This window comes from Chiloscyllium plagiosum, unplaced genomic scaffold, assembly GCF_037043375.1.
Source record: "Chiloscyllium plagiosum isolate Xiang-an unplaced genomic scaffold, Cpla_swu_hap1 HiC_scaffold_39, whole genome shotgun sequence".
Classification (NCBI taxonomy): domain Eukaryota; kingdom Metazoa; phylum Chordata; class Chondrichthyes; order Orectolobiformes; family Hemiscylliidae; genus Chiloscyllium; species Chiloscyllium plagiosum.
Window position 1 is genome coordinate 43,661,035 of NW_028270177.1, and position 17,926 is coordinate 43,678,960.

Genomic DNA, 17,926 nt, shown 5'->3' on the forward strand with positions numbered 1-17,926 from the left:
CCACCCCCTCCCATTTATCTCTCCACTCCCTTAACTAACAAGCTCCACTTCCAATGAAAGACTCTTGCCCGAAACATCGATTCTCCTGCTCCTTGGTTGCTGCCTGACCTGCTGTGCTTTTCCAGTATCCCATTCTCAACTCTGATCTCCAGCATCTGCAGTCCTCACTTTCTCCTGTTTTATTTGTCAGTCCATGCTGCCTGTTAAATTCAAGTTACAGTGGTGCTAATACCATATATTTCAATTGGTCGTGGTTACATTTTTTTTGCTATCAGATAATTGTGTCTGTCTAGCGCATTAAATTAATTTCTTCAGAATGTTTTCATAGCCATATAAATGCTTGAATATTAATGCCATCAGTTTACAGGATCACCTCCCTTGTAACAGCAAAATTTGATTTATCTTATCAGGTGATCAACGCTATTGAACAAGATTATCGTCTGCCTCCACCCATGGACTGCCCAACAGCTCTCCATCAATTAATGCTTGATTGCTGGCAGAAGGATCGCAACAATAGGCCCAAATTTGGGCAGACTGTGAATACCTTGGATAAATTGATCAGAAATCCAAATAGTCTAAAAGCTGTGACTCCACTGACTTCAGGGTGAGAACCTATTGAGTCTTTTTCCATAACAATTCTCATGTAAGTTTCTGTCCATCTTTTGGGCCTTATAGGTCCTGTATTATTCTATGCAGACATTTTGCATCTGCACCTGAATGTCACAATGTTCACCAAATGACTGTCATAACTGAAGTGGTCAATGATCAGTTAAACTCTGGAAAAGGGTGTAAATGTGGAAGTTTTAGGGAAGGCGTACATATTAGCGTGATTCATGAATTTGCACCATGTGAACATTTAGTACAATAATTCACACTGCTGTTATAGGCTGTGTCACTTAATGTTCCTGTTGGTTGAAATTGTTATATTGAATTGTCAGATTAATTAGCTCAGAGCTTTGTGAATTTCTGTCCATTACTCTGTTCCATGTTGCTTTTGTGGTCTCTCAATGCCCTATTGTTCCATTCATTGTGTTCTGTCCCCAGGGTAACCCTCCCCCCCATTACTGGACCGCACAGTTCCTGATTTTTCCAGCTTCAACACAGTTGCCGAGTGGTTGGAGGCCATTAAGATGGGTCAATATAAAGATAACTTTTCTAATGAAGGCTTCACGTCATTTGACCATGTGTCTCAAATGACATCAGAGTAAGTTTATTCGGTAATATGATTCCATTCAATTCCTAGAACTCCCCAATGTAAGTACCAAGTTCTGTTTAGTTCACAAAAGCTACAGTTTATTATTTCTTCATTTGTGCTATGGCTTAAAGTTAACATTTAATACTTTTTTTACCAAAACCACATTTCAAGACTGAGAAGTGGTCAGGACATCTTAAGACAGGCTCATGGATGTAGTTAGGAACCAGACTATTTAAGAAGGGGATGTGAAGTAAAATGGAGATTATGAGGACATGAGGAGATTTCATTGATTTTTATAAGCACATTCAAAGTAGATTACTTCCTGTGCCACGCAGAGATAGAAAGATAGGGCAGATGAACATATGGCCAAAGGGATGCTTTAGGAGGGAAGGCAGTAGATTTTTGGATTATGAGGACAGTTTGTGGATTTGGTGGGACCTGTACAAACTGGACAGGTTGCCTCTGAACTGGAATGGATCCAATATCCTTGCTGGGAGGTTTGCTTGGGGTGTCGGGGAGGTTTGAACTAATTTAGCAAGGGGTTGGGCACAGTGTAGATGTAGGGAGCAAGGTTCAATCAGATACAGAAGGACAGTCCAGCACATGGATATGGCACATGAGAAGACTAGAAAGCTAAATTGTATCTATTTTACTCTAAGGGGCCTAACTGGTACTGTGGTTGAACTTTGAACATTGATCAGCATGTGGGAATATGCTATTGTTACAATCACTGAGATGTTCGTAATGATAGTAACAAAGTCAGCCAGGTGGATCTCATAAAATATGAGTTCCCTGATTGGGGATGTTAATCTGGTCCAATCAGGAAGTCCTGGCTGACAGATAAGAATATCCTGTTCACTCTGAGAGCTGGCTCTGAGGGATCTGGATCAGTGTCAAGGACTGTCCATGTATAAATAAAGGGTGAGTTGGTGATGGGATTCTCGCCTCTGTGGAGTTATTTCAGTGACAATGAGAGTAGGATTAATGATGCACCCTTGCAACCATGCAAAAGCACCTATTAGCTGAACCCCAACAGGACTTCAAACAGGCACTATAACTGGCTTTTATCACCGAAAAATGCAATAAGTGGAGCATATGATATTCTGAAGGAAGTGGACCCCCTTGCCATTCTGACTGAGCTTGGGGAACACCATATGAGTATAAGCAATTGCACAGCCTTACTCAGGACATATATAGAACAGAGGGACTCTAGGTCAGCCCATAGAAAAACACCAAAACAAAGCCCAACCTTCAGCTAAAGTTAAAATTTTCTTCAGGATCCAGGCCAAAAAGCTATTGTAATTACTGCTGGTATAGAACATAGAACTGTATAGCATAGTACAGGCCCATCAGCCCTCAATGTTGTGCTGACATTTTACGCCACTCTAAGATCAAACTAATCTACATACCCTTCATTTTACTATCATCCATGTGTCTATCCAAGAGTCGCTTAAATGTCCCTAATGTCTCTGACTCTACTACCACTGCTGGCAGTGCATTCCATGCACCCACCACTCTCTGTGTAAAGAACCTACCTCTGATATCTCCCCTAAACCTTCCTCCAATCACCTTAAGAATACATCCTTGTGGGTAGTGGGTGGTGATAGATCAGAGTGGATAGTTGGGAAAGAAGGTGCACAGGTGGGACAGTTCAAGAGGGTGGCATGGTGACTCAGTGGTTAGCACTGTTGCTTCACAGCGCCAGGGACCTGGGTTTGATTCCCGCTTCGGGCGACTGTGTGGAGTTTGCATGCTCTCCCCGTGTCTGTGTGGGAGGTGCTCCGGTTTCCTCCCACAGTCCAAAGACGTGCTGGTCAGGTAAATTGGCCATGCTAAATTGCTCATAGTGTTAGGTGCATTAGTCAGAGGGAAATGGGTCTGGGTGGATTACTCTTTGGACAGTCGGTGTGGACTTGTTGGGCCGAAGGGCCTGTTTGCACACTGTAGGGAATCTAATTTAATATCCATTTCCACCCTTGGAAAAAGTCTCTGGCTATGCTCTCGTGCTATGCCTCACATCATTTTGTACACCTCGATCAAGTCACTTCTCATCCTTCTTCGCTCCAGTGAGAAAAGCTCCACCTCCTTCAATCTTTCTTCATAAACATGCCCTCCAGTCCAGCCAGCATCCTGGTAAATCTCCTCTGCATCCTCTCTAAAGCTTCCACATCTTTCCTATAATAAGGCAACCAGAACTGAACACAATACTCCAAGTGTGGTCTAACCAGGGTTTTATAGAACTGCAGCAAAACCTCATGGCTCTTAAACTCAATCCCCCTGCTAATGAAAGCCAACCCACCATATCAGAAATGTCAGGGGGAAAGGGGCTGAGAGATTAATAGGAGAGGTTGTGGAGCTGTGAGAAAGGAAGCTTGGAAGGCAATAGGTAGATGCAGGTGGGTGGTGGTGATAGGTCAGAATGAAAGTTGGGAAGGAAGATGCAAAGGTGGCACAGTTCAAGAGGGCGGTGCTGGGTTGGAGGTTTGGATCTGTGATGAGGTGGAGGTACAGGAGATGAGGAAAATGGTGAAATCAGCATTGATGCCGTGTGGTTAGAGAGTCTTAAGGGGGAAGATGAGGCATTCTTCCTCCAGGCATCAGGTGGCTAGGATTTGGCAGTGGATGAGGCACAGGACTTGCATGTCTTTGCCGGAGTAGGATGGTGAGTTGAGGTGGTTGGCTACAGGGTATCGGGTTATTTGGTGCGTGTGGTCCAGAAATGTTTTCTGAAACATTCTGCAAGTTGACGTCCTGTCTCCCCTATATAGGAGACCACATCAAGAGCAACGGACACAGTAGATGAGATGTTTGGATGTGCTGGAAAATGTCTGCCGGATGTGGAAGGATGCTTTTGGAACCTTGGATGAAAGTGAGGGGGGTGGTGTGGGCACAGGTTTTCCACTTCTTGCGGTGGCAAGGGGAGGTGTCGGGAGTGGACGGTCGGTTCATGTTGGGGCATGGACCTAATGAGGGAGTTGCAGAGGGAATGGCTTTTGTGGAGCCACCTCTATTGGGCTTTATTGAGTGTTTTCCATGAAAATGTTCCTATTCATCTCAATGACTATAGTAAAGGTGAGGGAGTTGTGATCACTGTCACTAAAATGCTCTCCTACCGAGTGATCTGACACCTGACTTGGTTCGTTACCAAGCACCAAATCCAGCATGGCCTCCCCTTTAGTCGACATATCTGCATATTGTGTCTGGAATTGTTCCTGGCTACACTTGACAAAATCTGCTTCATCCAAACTATTTGCACGAAGGAGGTTACATTCAATATTAGGGAAGTTGAATTTACCCAAGACAACAACCAAAATCCTTTCCAAAATCTGCCTGCCAATCTGCTCCTCTGTGTCTCTGTTGTTATTGGAAAATACCCAATAAAGCGACTGCTGCTTTCCTGTTTCTGACTTCCACCCATACTGACTCAGTAGACGACCCTTCCTCGACGACCTCCCTTTCTGCAGTTGTGATACTATCCCTGATTAGCAATGCCACTCCCCAACTGCCGGAACATCCAACAACCATTCCTGCGCTTGTGATATCCAAGTCTTCATAATGGCCACAGTAGTTCCAACTACTGATCCATGCTCTAAGTTTATCATCATTATTCCTGACACTTCTTGCATTAAAATAGACACACTTCAACCTATCACACTGACTGCAACTTTGCCCTTATCAACTGACTATCCTTCCTCACAGACTCTCTGCACACTGTATCATTAGCTAGTCAATCCTCTGATCCTTAGATCCAGTTCCCATGCCCCTACCAATTTAGTTTAAACCCTCCTGAAGAGTTCTAATAAACCTCCCACCCAGGATATTGATACCCCTCCAGTTCAGGTGCAACCCATCCTCTTTGTACAGGTCCCACCTTCCCCAGAAGATATGCCAATAATCCACATAACTGAAGCCCTCCCTCCTACACCAGTTAGAACATAGAACATAGAACAATACAGCGCAGAACAGGCCCTTCGGCCCACGATGTTGTGCTGAACATTTGTCCTAGCTTAAGCACCCATCCATGTACCTATCCAATTGCCGCTTAAAGGTCACCAATGATTCTGACTCTGCCACTCCCACAGGCAGCGCATTCCATGCCCCCACCACTCTCTGGATAAAGAACCTACCCCTGACATCCCCCCTATACCTTCCACCCTTCACCTTAAATTTATGTCCCCTTGTAACACTCTGTTGTACCCAGTGAAAAAGTCTCTGACTGTCTACTCTATCTATTCCCCTGATCATCTTATAAACCTCAATCAAGTCACCTCTCATCCTTCGCCATTCCAATGAGAAAAGGCCTAGCACTCTCAGCCTATCCTCGTCAGACCTATTCTCCATTCCAGGCAACATCCTGGTAAATCTTCTCTGCACCCTCTCCAAAGCTTCCACATCTTTCCTAAGGTGAGGTGACCAGAACTGCACATAGTACTCCAAATGTGGCCTTACCAAGGTCCTGTACAGCTGCAACATCACCTCACGACTCTTGAATTCAATCCCTCTGCTAATGAACGCTAATACACCATAGGCCTTCTTACAAGCTCTATCCACCTGAGTGGCAACTTTCAAAGAGCTATGAACATAGACCCCAAGATCCCTCTGCTCCTCCACCTTACTAAGAACCCTACCATTAACCCTGTATTCCGCATTCTTATTTGTCCTTCCAAAATGGACAATCTCACACTTGACTGGGTTGAACTCCATCTGCCACTCCTCAGCCCAGCTCTGCATCATATCTAAGTTCCTTTGCAGCCGACAACAGCCCTCCTCACTATCCACAACTCCACCAATCTTCGTATTGTCTGCAAATTTACTGACCCACCCTTCGACTCCCTCTTCCAAGTCATTAATAAAAATTACAAACAGCAGAGGACCCAGAACTGATCCCTGCGGAACTCCACTTGTAACTGGGCTCCGTGCTGAATATTTACTATCTACCACCACTCTCTGACTTCGACCGGTTAGCCAGTTCTCTATCCAACTGGCCAGATTTCCCACTATCCCATGCCTCCTGACTTTCTGCATAAGCCTACCATGGGGAACCTTATCAAATGCCTTACTAAAATCCATATACACTACATCCACTGCTCTACCCTCATCCACATGCTTGGTCACCTCCTCAAAGAATTCAATAAGACTTGTAAGGCAAGACCTACCCCTCTCAAATCCGTGCTGGCTGTCCCTAATCAAGCAGTGTCTTTCCACTTACTCATAAATCCTATCCCTCAGTACCCTTTCCATTACTTTGCCTAACACCGAAGTAAGACTAACTGGCCTGTAATTCCCGGAGTTATCCCTATTCCCTTTTTTGAACGGGGCACAACATTCTCCATTCTCCAGTCCCCTGGAACCACCCCCATTGACAGTGAAGATGAAAAGATCATTGCCAACGGCTCTGCAATTTCCTCTCTTGCTTCCCACATAATCCTAGGATATAACCCGTCAGGCCCGGGTGACTTGTCTATCCTCAAGTTTTTCAAAATGCCCAACACATCTTCCTTCCTAACAAGTATCTCCTCTAGCTTACCAGTCCGTTTCATACTCTCCTCTTTAACAATACGGTCCCTCTCATTTGTAAATACTGAAGAAAAGTACTCATTCAAGACCTTTCCCATCTCTTCCAACTCAATACACAGTCTCCCACTACTGTCCTTGATCGGATCTACCCTCGTTCTCGTCATTCTCATGTTTCTCACATACACATAAAAGGCCTTGAGGTTATCCTTGATCCTACCCGCCAAAGATTTCTCATGCCCTCTCTTAGCTCTCCTAATCCCTTTCTTCAGCTCCCTCCTGGCTATCCTGTATCCCTCCAACGCTCTGTCTGAACCTTGTTTCCTCAACCTTATGTAAGCCTGCTTTTTCCTCTTTACTAGACATTCAACCTCCCTCGTCAACCAAGGTTCCCTCACACGACCATTTCTTTCCTGCCTGATAGGTACATACATATCAAGGACACGTCGTATCTGTTCCTTGAAAAAGTTCCACATTTCAATGACATCCTTCCCTGACAACCTATGCTCCCAACTTATGCTCCTCAGATCCTGTCTTACAGCATCATATTTACCCTTCCCCCTATTGTAAAACCTACCCTGTTGCACGTACCTATCTCTCTCCATAACCAAGGTGAAAGTCACAGAATTGTGGTCACCATCACCAAAATGCTCACCCACTAACAGGCCCATCACTTGTCCCGGTTCGTTACCGAGTACCAAATCCAATATGGCCTCCCCTCTGGTCGGACAATCTACATACTGAGTTAGAAAAGCTTCCTGGACACACTGCACAAACACCCGCCCCGTCCAATCTACTTGATCTAAAGAGCTTCCAATCAATATTTGGGAAGTTGAAATCGCCCATGACTACTACCCTGTGGCTTCTGCACTTTTCCAAAATCTGTTTCCCAATCTGTTTCTCCACATCTCTGCTGCTATTGGGGGGCCTATAGTAAACACCCAACAAGATGACTGCTCCTTTCCTATTTCTGACTTCAGCCCATACTACCTCCAAAGGCAGATCCCCCTCGAACTGCCATTCTGCAGCCATTATACCATTTCTAATTAGCAACGCCACCCCCCCTCCTTTTTTACCACCCTCCCTAATCTTATTGAAGCATCTGTAACCAGGAACCTCCAACAACCATTCCTGTCCCTCTTCTATCCATGTTTCCGTGATGGCCACAACATCGTAGTCCCAAGTACCGATCCATGCCTTAAGTTCACCCACCTTATTTCTGATACTCCTTGCGTTGAAGTATACACACTTGAACCCATCTCTGTGTCCGCAAGTATTCCCTGTCAGTGCTACCTTCTCCACAGCCTCCCTACATTCTTGGACATCCTGAAAAACAGCTAACCTACTTGCTGGACTACAAGTCCAGATCCCATCCTCCTGCCAGTTCTGCAGCAATGTGTTCATCTGCACTCGCTCTCTCTTCCTAGCCTCATTAGCTTGTGGCAACGGTAGCAATCCTGAGATTACTATTCTGCCCCTCCTGCCTTTTTGCTTCTAATCTAATTCCCTATATTCACTTTTTACATTCTCATCCCTTTTCCTGGCTATGCCACTGGTATCAATGTGTACCACGACTTCTGGCTGCTCTCCCTCCCCCTTAAGAATCCTGTCGACTTGATCCGAGACATCCCTGACACTGGCATCTGGGAGGCAACATACCATCTGGGAGTCTTGTTCGTGACCACAGAATCTCCTGTCTGTTCGTCTAATTATTGAATCTCTTATCACTATTGCTGTCCTATTCTTCCCCCTCTCTTCTGAGCCACTAAACCAGGCTCAGTGCCAGAGACTTGGCCATCGTGGCTTTTCCCTAGTAGGTCACCACTTCCCCTTACCCACCCAAACAGTATCCAAACTGGCATACCTATTAATGAGCGGAACAGCCACAGTGGCTCCCTGCACTGTCTGCCTATTCCCTTTCCCTCTCCTGACAGTCACCCATCTACCTTTATCCTGTAACTCCTCTCTATAATCTCATCACAACTGATCCAAAGTTCATCTAGCTCCGATTTCAGTTCTCTAACATGGTCTGTGAGGAGCTGGAGCTGGGTGCACTACTCGTAGGTGAGGTCAGCAGGGACTCTAGTGTTGATCCCTACCTTCCGTATCCTGCAAGAGAAGCATGCAACTGTCCTTGGTTCAATGCATACTCAGGACAGCAAAATAGTGCCATCAGACCTAACTTGAGTAAGGGAGCTCATAGGCTGGTATCAAGGAGAGTGTAAAACACTGAAAAGTCCACCTACATGTGGTTTAGAACAGTTAAATTGCTCAGCAGCATCCAAATCAGCCATTCAAAATAAACGGCTGGTTAAGTGGTCACCTGGCTGTGTTGGAGGTCGATATCAGCATGGCTGATTCAGTGATCACAAAACCAGACTTTAGTGAATTTCACTCTGGACTGCAATCCTTAAGTTTGCACTAAACTGAGAACTTATTCCTGGCAACCTTTATAGATTATGATCATAGTAAAAGGTTCGGGCCCATGGTCAATGTGGTAAAATTGGTTGAGAAAGACGCACCTAGATTGGCTCAACATTTTTAGATTAGAAAATGGCTGACTGATTGAAGTCCGAACTAAATACCCAGAGGTTTTGCAAGAAGGTCTATGGACTATCAAGGAAGCCCAGGGCCCATTGTACATTGACCAGGAAGCAATTAGAATAGGATATCCTTTATGATCAAGTGTCCTGCAGTACAGGAGTACAGTGAAAAATTTTACAATAGCTGTCCCTAATGGCGCCATCTTAGGGACAGGTACTTATGTACAAATCTTAAATACAAAAGAGGAATAAAAGGAAAAGTAGTAGTATTACTTACAGTATCTAAAAATAAGTTCAAAGTAAGATAGTTATAACATAGTCAAAGCATTGTCATTATAGTCAGATCAGTATTATATTGCAGCAGCTCAGCGGGCACGTGGTCTGACCGTCCCCACCAGGCCCCAGTCCAACAACATTTCTGCTCCACTCCAAGTCTCCAGTCCACTACGCACCAACTACACTAAAGTAAGTAGCGCTGCTCCAGAACTCACTTTTTGTCTGCAGGACCTGTTTCTTCTGCACTACTCCAGGGCTTGATACTCTCACGTTGCTCTGGTACTTGTTTCCCCTTGCTGCTCTGCGACACGTTTCCCTCACACTGCTCTGCGACACATTCCCCCTCATGCTGCTCTGAGACATGTTTCCCCACGCGCTACTCTGGGACTCCTTTCCCCATGCTCTGTTCAGGGACTGCTTCATTGGATGCTTCAGGATCGCTAAAAAGATAGATAGAAAGAAAAAGAACAGGAGAAGCAAAGGTGCTCCAGGTAGAGCATCCTATCTACTGCCATCTTACCAGCTGATACAGCTATAGAGTCAGGCAGCATGGAAACAGACCCTTTGGTCCATCTAGTCCATGTTGAACAAGCTAAACAGGTCCCAACTGGCCTATATCCCTCCAAACCTTTCCTATTCATGTATCTATCCAAATGTCTTTTCAACATTGTAAACACACCTGTATTCACCACTTCCTCAGGAAGTTCATTCCACATGTGACCCACCCTCTCTGTAAAAAATTTCCCTCATATGTCTTTTTTAAATCTCTCTCCTCTCACCTTAAAAAAATGCCCCCAAGTCTTGAAATTCCCCATCTTTGGAAAAAAAAACAACTACCATTAACTCTGTATGTACCTCTCGTTATTTTCAAAACTTCATTCAGGTCGTCTCTCAACCTCCTACACTCCAGTGAAAAAAGTCCCAGACTATCTAGCCCTTCTTTTTAGTCAAACTTCCATAGCTGGCAACATCCTGGTAAATATCTTCTGAATCCTCTCCAGCTTGATAATATCCTTCCTATGACTAGGTGACCATGACTGGACACAATATTCCAGAAGAAACCTCACCAATGTCCTGTACAACCTCAACATAACGTCCCAACTCCAATACTCAAAGGACTGCACAATGAAGGCAAGCATGCCAAAATCCTTTTTAACCACTCTGTCTATATGTGGTGTAAACTTTAAAAAATTATGTATCTGCACCCCTTGGTCCCTCTGTTCTAAAACATTACCCAAGGCCCTACCATTAATTGTATAATCCCTACCTTTCATTGTTATACCAAAATGCAGTACCTCACATTTATCCAGATTGAACTCTATCTGCCATTTTTCAGCTTAGTGACCCATTTGATGAAGATCCCTTTGTAGTCTTAGGTAACCATCTTCACTATCTACTGTGCCACCAATTTTGGTGCCATCCTCAAACTTACTAGCCATGCCTTCTATATTCTCATCCAAATATTTTATATAAATGAAAAACAAAGGAGGGCCCAGAACTAATCCCTGTCGAACACCGCTGGTAACAGTCTTCCAGTCCGAAAAGCAATCCTCCTCCTCCTCTCTGTCCCCTGCCATTAAGCCAATTATGTATCCAATTGGCAACCACACTTATGCTTGAAATGTCAATTCTCCTGCTCCTTGGATGCTGCCTGAACGACTGTGCTTTTCCAGTGCCACACTTTTTGACACTGAAGCTGACGTTGACTCCCATGTGACCTAACTTTGCTAATTAGTCTACCATGCGGAATCTTGTCAAAGGCTTTACTTAAAATTCAAGTAAATAGCATCCTACTGCTTTGCCATCATCGACCTGTTTGATAAGTTCCTTAAAAAACTCAATCAAGTTTGTGAGACATGATTTTCCTCTAACAAAACCATGCCATTATCCCTAATCAATTTTTGCCTCTCTAAATGTCCATAAGTCCTATCTTTTATAATCACCTCTAACAATTTTGTCCACAACTAAAGCCAGACTCTTAGGTCTATAGATTAGGTTACTTACAGTGTGGAAACAGGCCCTTCAGCCAACAAGTCCACACTGACCCACCGAAGCGTAACCCACCCAGACCCATTCCCCTACATTTACCCCTTCACCTAACACTACGGGCAATTTAGCATGGCCAATTCACCTAACCTGCACATTTTTTGGATTGTGGGAGGAAACCGGAGCACCCGGAAGAAACCCATGCAAACATGGGGAGAATGTGCAAACTCCACAGAGACAATTGCCCGAGGCGGGAATTGAACCCGGGTCTCTGGCGCTGTGAGGCAACAGTGCTTCCTGAAGAAGGGCTTATGCACGAAATGTCGATTCTCCTGCTCCTCGGATGCTGTCTGGTCTGCTGTGTTTTTCCAGCATCACATTTTTCAACACATATTGATGAGATCTCCCTACATATTTATTTTTCAATTTCTCTCTTACAATTCAGGGGCCTATAGTACAATCCCATCATTTTCTTTATTATTTGTAATTTCTACTCATTTTTCAGAAGTATCTTCTCTAGTTACAGCAATAACGTATTGTAAAAAAATCCACAATTCTGCAAAACCCACCCAGTACCATTTGCCTTACAGGCAATAATAGAGGCAGAAATTGGGAGACTGGAAGGCGAAGGAATCATCAAACAGCAGCAGTCATACGGATTGTGATGGCTGTCAGGTTGGTTTGGCCTTTGTGGGAACTTTAAACAATCTGTAAACTGCTCCCTGTAGCTGGATAAATACAACACCTCACAAACAGAAATTATTTTCAAAGCTAGCAGAGAGGCTGTCTTTCACAAAGCTAGACATGTGTACTTGCAATAGCAATTAGATGAGGATTCCCTAAAGCATGCTACAATTAACACTCGCAAGGGTTTAGATTAGATTCCCTACAGTGTGGAAACAGGCCCTTTGACCCAACAAGTCCACACCGACACTCCGAGGAGTAACCCACCCAGTCCCATTTCCCTCTGACCAATGCACTACAGGCAATTTAGTTAGCATGGCCCATTCACCTAACCTGCGCATCTTTGGACTGTGGGAGGAAACCGGAGCAGACACAGGGAGTATGTGCAAACTCCACACAGACAGTCACCCGAGGCTGGAATCGAGCCTGGGACCCTGGTGTTGTGAGGCAGCAGTGCTAACCACTAAGCCGCTGTGCCACCCATACTATCTCTAATCAAAGAAAATTAATCGGGCATTTTTACATAAGTCAAGCTAAAGAAACGCTGGCTCATCTGGGATGTCAGTTTGCACCAAGATTTGGGATATTGTCAGCCTGAGTAATTTTTCAGCAAACGATGGAGAGCATTTTAAAAGTCTACCTGAAGTCGATGTACTATTAACAGGAAAGACCAATAATGAAGTACTTAGAGAACTTAGACATAGCGTTTAGATCTTCCTCCTCGGAGGGCACATGCCGTAGAAAATAAAAATGTGTGTTTCTGACAGCCCAAGAGATCTGCTTGGGCTATAGAGTCAACAAAACCAGTTTACACCCATTGAAGGATAATGTGAGTCTGATTAAAGGTGCCCCGGCTCCCTTGTCTGTACTAGACCTTAGTTCTTCCTTAAGACTGTTCAACTACTGGGAAAAATTTGTCCATAACTTGGCCTCCATCCCAGCACCTTCACATCAACTCTTAAAAACAGGGTCAGCCTAGAGAAATGATTGGCCCACTCAAGGACAAAGGAGGAAAGTAATGCACGGAGTCAGAAAAAAACGGGTGAGATTCTTAACGAGTACTTTGCATCGGTATTCACTGAGGAGACGGACATGATGGATGTTGAGATTAGATATAGATGTTTGATTACTGTAGTTCAAGTCTGCAGAAGGAGGGAAGAAGTATTGGGTGTTCTAAAAGGCACTAAGGTAGACAAGTCCCCAGGTCCAGGTGGGATCTATCCCAGGTTACTCAAGGAAGTGAGAGAAGAAATAGCTGGGACCTTAACAGATATCTTTGCAGCATCCTTGAACACGGGTGAGGTCCCAGAGGACTGGAGAATTGCTAATGTCATCCCCTTGTTTAAGAAGAGTAGCAGGGATGATCCAAGTAATTATAGACCAGAAAGCCTGACATCAGTGGTTGGGAAGCTGCTGGAGAAGATACTGAGTGATAGGATCTATTCCCATTTGAAAGAAAATGGGCTTATCAGTAATGGGAAGCATGGTTTTGTGCAAGAATGGTCATGTCTTATAAACGTAATAGAATTCTTTGAGGAGGTGACAAAGTTGATTGATGGGAGAAGGACTGTAGATGACATATACATGGACTTCAGTAAGGCATTTGAAAAGGTTCCCCATGGTAGACTGATGGAGAAGGTGAAGTCGCATGGGGTCCAGGGTGTTCTAGATAGATGGGTAGAGAACTGGCTGGGTGACAGGAGACAGAGTAATAGTGAAAGGGAGTTTCTCAAAATGGAGACCTGTGGCCAGTGGTCTTCCACAGGGATCCATGCTGGGACCATTGTTGTTTGTGATATATATAAATGATTTGGAGGAAGATATCTGTTGCTTGATTAGCAAATTTGCAGATGATACCAAAATTGGTGGAGTAACAGATAGTGAAGGGGATTATCAGAGAATACAGCAGAATATAGATAGATTGGAAAGATGGACAGAGAAATAGCAGATGGAGTTCAATCTGGGCAAATTCGAGGTGATGCATTTTGGAAGATCCAATGCATGAACGAACTACACAGTAAATGGAAAAGTTCTGGGGAAAATTGACGTATAGAGAGATCTGGGTGTTCAGGTCCATTGTTCTCTGAAGGTGGCAAATCAGGTCAGTAAAGTGGTCAAGAAGGCATACACCATGCATTCCTTCATTGAACTGGGTATTGAGTACAAGAGTTGGCAGGTCATGTTACAGTTACATATGATTTTGGTTAGGCCACATTTGGACTACTGCGTACAGTTCTAGTCGCTACATTAGCAAAAGGATGTGGACACTTTGGAGAGGGTGCAGAGGAGATTCACCAGGATGTTGTCTGGTATGGCGGGTGCTAGCCATGAAGAGAGGTTGAGTCGATTAAGATTTTTTTTTCATTAGAAAGAAAGGGTTTGAGGGGGACCTGATTGAGGTCTACAAAATTATGAGGGGTATAGACAGGGTAGATAGCAAGAAGCTTTTTCTCAGAGTGGGGGACTCAATTACTAGGTAGCACAAGTTCAAGGTGAGATAGAAAGATTTAGGGAAGTTATGCGTGGAAAGTTCCTTATGCAGAGGGTGGTGGGTGCCTGGAATGTGTTGCCAGCGGAGGTGGTAGAGGCAGGAACAATAGCGTCATCTATCTAGACAGATACATGAATGGGCAGAGAGCAAAGGGACACAGACCTTTAGAAAATAGGTGGCAGGTTTAGATAGAGGATCTGGATTGGCTCAGGCTTGGAGGGCCAAAAAGCCTGTTCCTGTGCTGTAATTTTCTTTGTTCTTTGGAAAACTCTCCACATGTAAATAAAGGTGACTTGGTAACGGGATACTGGCTTCTTTGGAGTTATTTCAACATTGTTGAAGGAAGGGCAGAACTGAAAGCTCAACATTCCAGGGTATAGAATTTCTATTATGATGCAGGTGTGATATACGAATGCGGGGGACATTGCATTATTAATAAAGGAGACCATCATTGCAGTAATTAGGGAGGATGTCTTAAAAGGCTCTTCAAATGAGGTCATCTGGGTAGAGCTTAGAAATACACTGCTGGGATTATATTGTAGGCCTCCTACCGATCAGAGGGTGATAGAAGAGCAGATAGGTCGGCAAATCACAGAGAGGTGTGAAAGGAATTGGGTTACAATGGCAGAGGATTTTAACTTTGCAAACATATCTGGGAATGATTTAATGCGAAAGGATTAGACAGAATGGAATTTTCAAAGTGCTTCCAGGGAAGCTTTTTGTGCCAGTATGTAGTCCTCAAGAAGGCTTAAGCCTGAAATGTTGACTCTCTTGCTCCTTGGATGGTGTCTGACCTGCTGTGCTTTTTCCAGTGCCACATTTTTAACTGTGACTCTCCAGCATTTGCAGTCCTCACTTTCTTCCAGTATGTAGTCAGTTCTACTAGAGTTAGGGCAGTACTAAACCAAATCCTAGCAACCAGTCATTTGGCTGAACTTTCAGTGGGTGAACATTTTGGGAATTATAGAAAGGGATAAAGATATTGCAGAAGTTCCATGTCTAAATTGGGCAAATTTCAATATCATTAGAGGAAAGGGTATGGAATAAAGATGGTTATGAGGAGAGTTCATTGCTTTTTATAAGCACATAATGCCTACAAAACTGATTTCTTCCAATGTCATGCACTATGAATACAGGGATAGGTAATAGGTCCAATGAACATGTGGCTAACGGGAGCCATAGAATCTGGCATTGGGAGCAACTACTTTCAAGTAAGTTTTCATTTGGAAACTGAGAGCCTCTAAGAAGTAGTCTAGTGAATGTTCGGGGGCAGTATTCCTCTCAGTAGAGGGCAAGGACAGCATTCCAGGGAACACTGGATGTCAAGGGATATCAAGAATATGACAATGACAAAGAAAGAAGCCTTTGTCAGGTACAGTGCATCCAAGAACAGGAGTATAGAGAAATCAGGAAAGCTAAGAAGGACCACAAAATATCTTTGGCACATGGAATTAAGGAAAGCCCTAATAAGTGTATTAGAAACATGAGTATGGCTTGGAAAAGAGTGGGGCCTATTAGAGACCTGTATGTGGAGCCAGGGGTTAGAGGCGAGGTGTTAAATGAATGTTTATTATCTGTACTCACAAAGGAGAAAGACATTGTATCTATACCTTTCAGTTGGGATGGTGAGGTTCTAGAGCATTTAATAAGAAGGAGGTATTAGATGTTTTAAATGGGTGTGAAGGTGTCTAAATCTCAAGGGCATGGTCACCAAACTACTATGGGAGGCAAGGAAGGAGATTGCTGAATTAGCTTTATTGTAGCATATTGAAATGAGTACAGTGAAAAGTTTACAAGTCGCCACTTACAGTGCCATCTTATCTACAAGACACAGTGATACAGACTCTTCAGTGACTGTTCTTAAGAAAAAAAGTTAGAAAAATAAAGAAATGAAAAGTCCAGCATTACAGATTATAGGAATAAGTTAGAAAATAGAAAAATTAAGAGTTCAGAACAACAGTTCCTCAAAATCTGCGCACACTGGCAGGTAACCTTGAGTCTGTACCAGGGCTTGACTTTAGACCACAACAGGCTTCACCTCAAGGCCAGAAGACTGCTTTGGAATAATCTCAATGCCAGAAGTCCATGCTGTGACCACACCAGGCCAAAAGACTGCCAGGCCAATTCGAGAGACCACCACATCAGGCCACAGAGAGACTAACACATTAAGCCAGGAGATCGCCATGCCAGGACAGGGATGAACATGCAAAGCCAAGAGACTACCACATCAGGCTGAAAGGGAGCCTTGTCAGGTCAGCCCTGAGGTTGAGTGTTTAAGTTCATGCTGAGGCCAGGAGTTCAGGATGTCACCGAGAATAAAGAAGAAAAACAAAAAGAAACACAGAGAGACAAAAGAGGGAAAGAAACAAAGTTAAAAATCATACAACACCAGATTATAGTCCAACAGGTTTAATTGGAAGGCCAGGCTTTCGGAGTGCTGCTCCTTCATCAGACATCTCCATATCGGGAAAGAAACAGGCAGAGTGGGCCCAGCTAAAACGTCCTGCTCCGCTGCCATCTTGCCCATATGGGGTCCTGCATCTCTGTCCAGATGACTGGAGGATAGCTAATGTAGTTCCTTTATTCAAGAAGAGCAGGAGGTTACAAACCAGTTGATCTGATATCAGTGAAATCATTGGAAACATTTCTGACGGATAGGATTAATTAATGCATGGAAAAACAGACATTGATCAGGGATGGTCAGCACAAAACTCAGTAGGATATCATGTCTGACTAATTTAATTCAGATTTTTGAAAAGGTGACTATTAATTAGATAGTACAGTTTATATAGTTTGCATGGACTTCAATAAGGTCTTTCACAAGGCCTGCATCGAAGGCTGGTCCAAAATATGGGATCCCATGGGATCCAAGGTAAATTGATAAACTGGATCCAAAATTGACTTGCAAATAGGAGGAAAATGGTGATAGTGGAGGACTTTTTTTGTGATTGGAAGCCTATGACCAGCCATGTACCCCAGGGATCGGTACTGGGACCCTTGCTGTGTCTTATTTACATTAGCAACTTGTATGTGAATTTAAAGGTTATAATTAGTAAACTTGCAGGTGGCATGAAAATAAATTATGCTGTTGATAGTGAAGAGGAGATCTCAGAATACAGTCTGATACTAATCAACAATAATGGATAGAGGGTTTGAGTTCTAAAGGAGGCTAGATAAGCTGGGACTCTTTTCACTGGAATGTAGGATGTTAAGAGGTGACCTTAATGAGGTTTATAA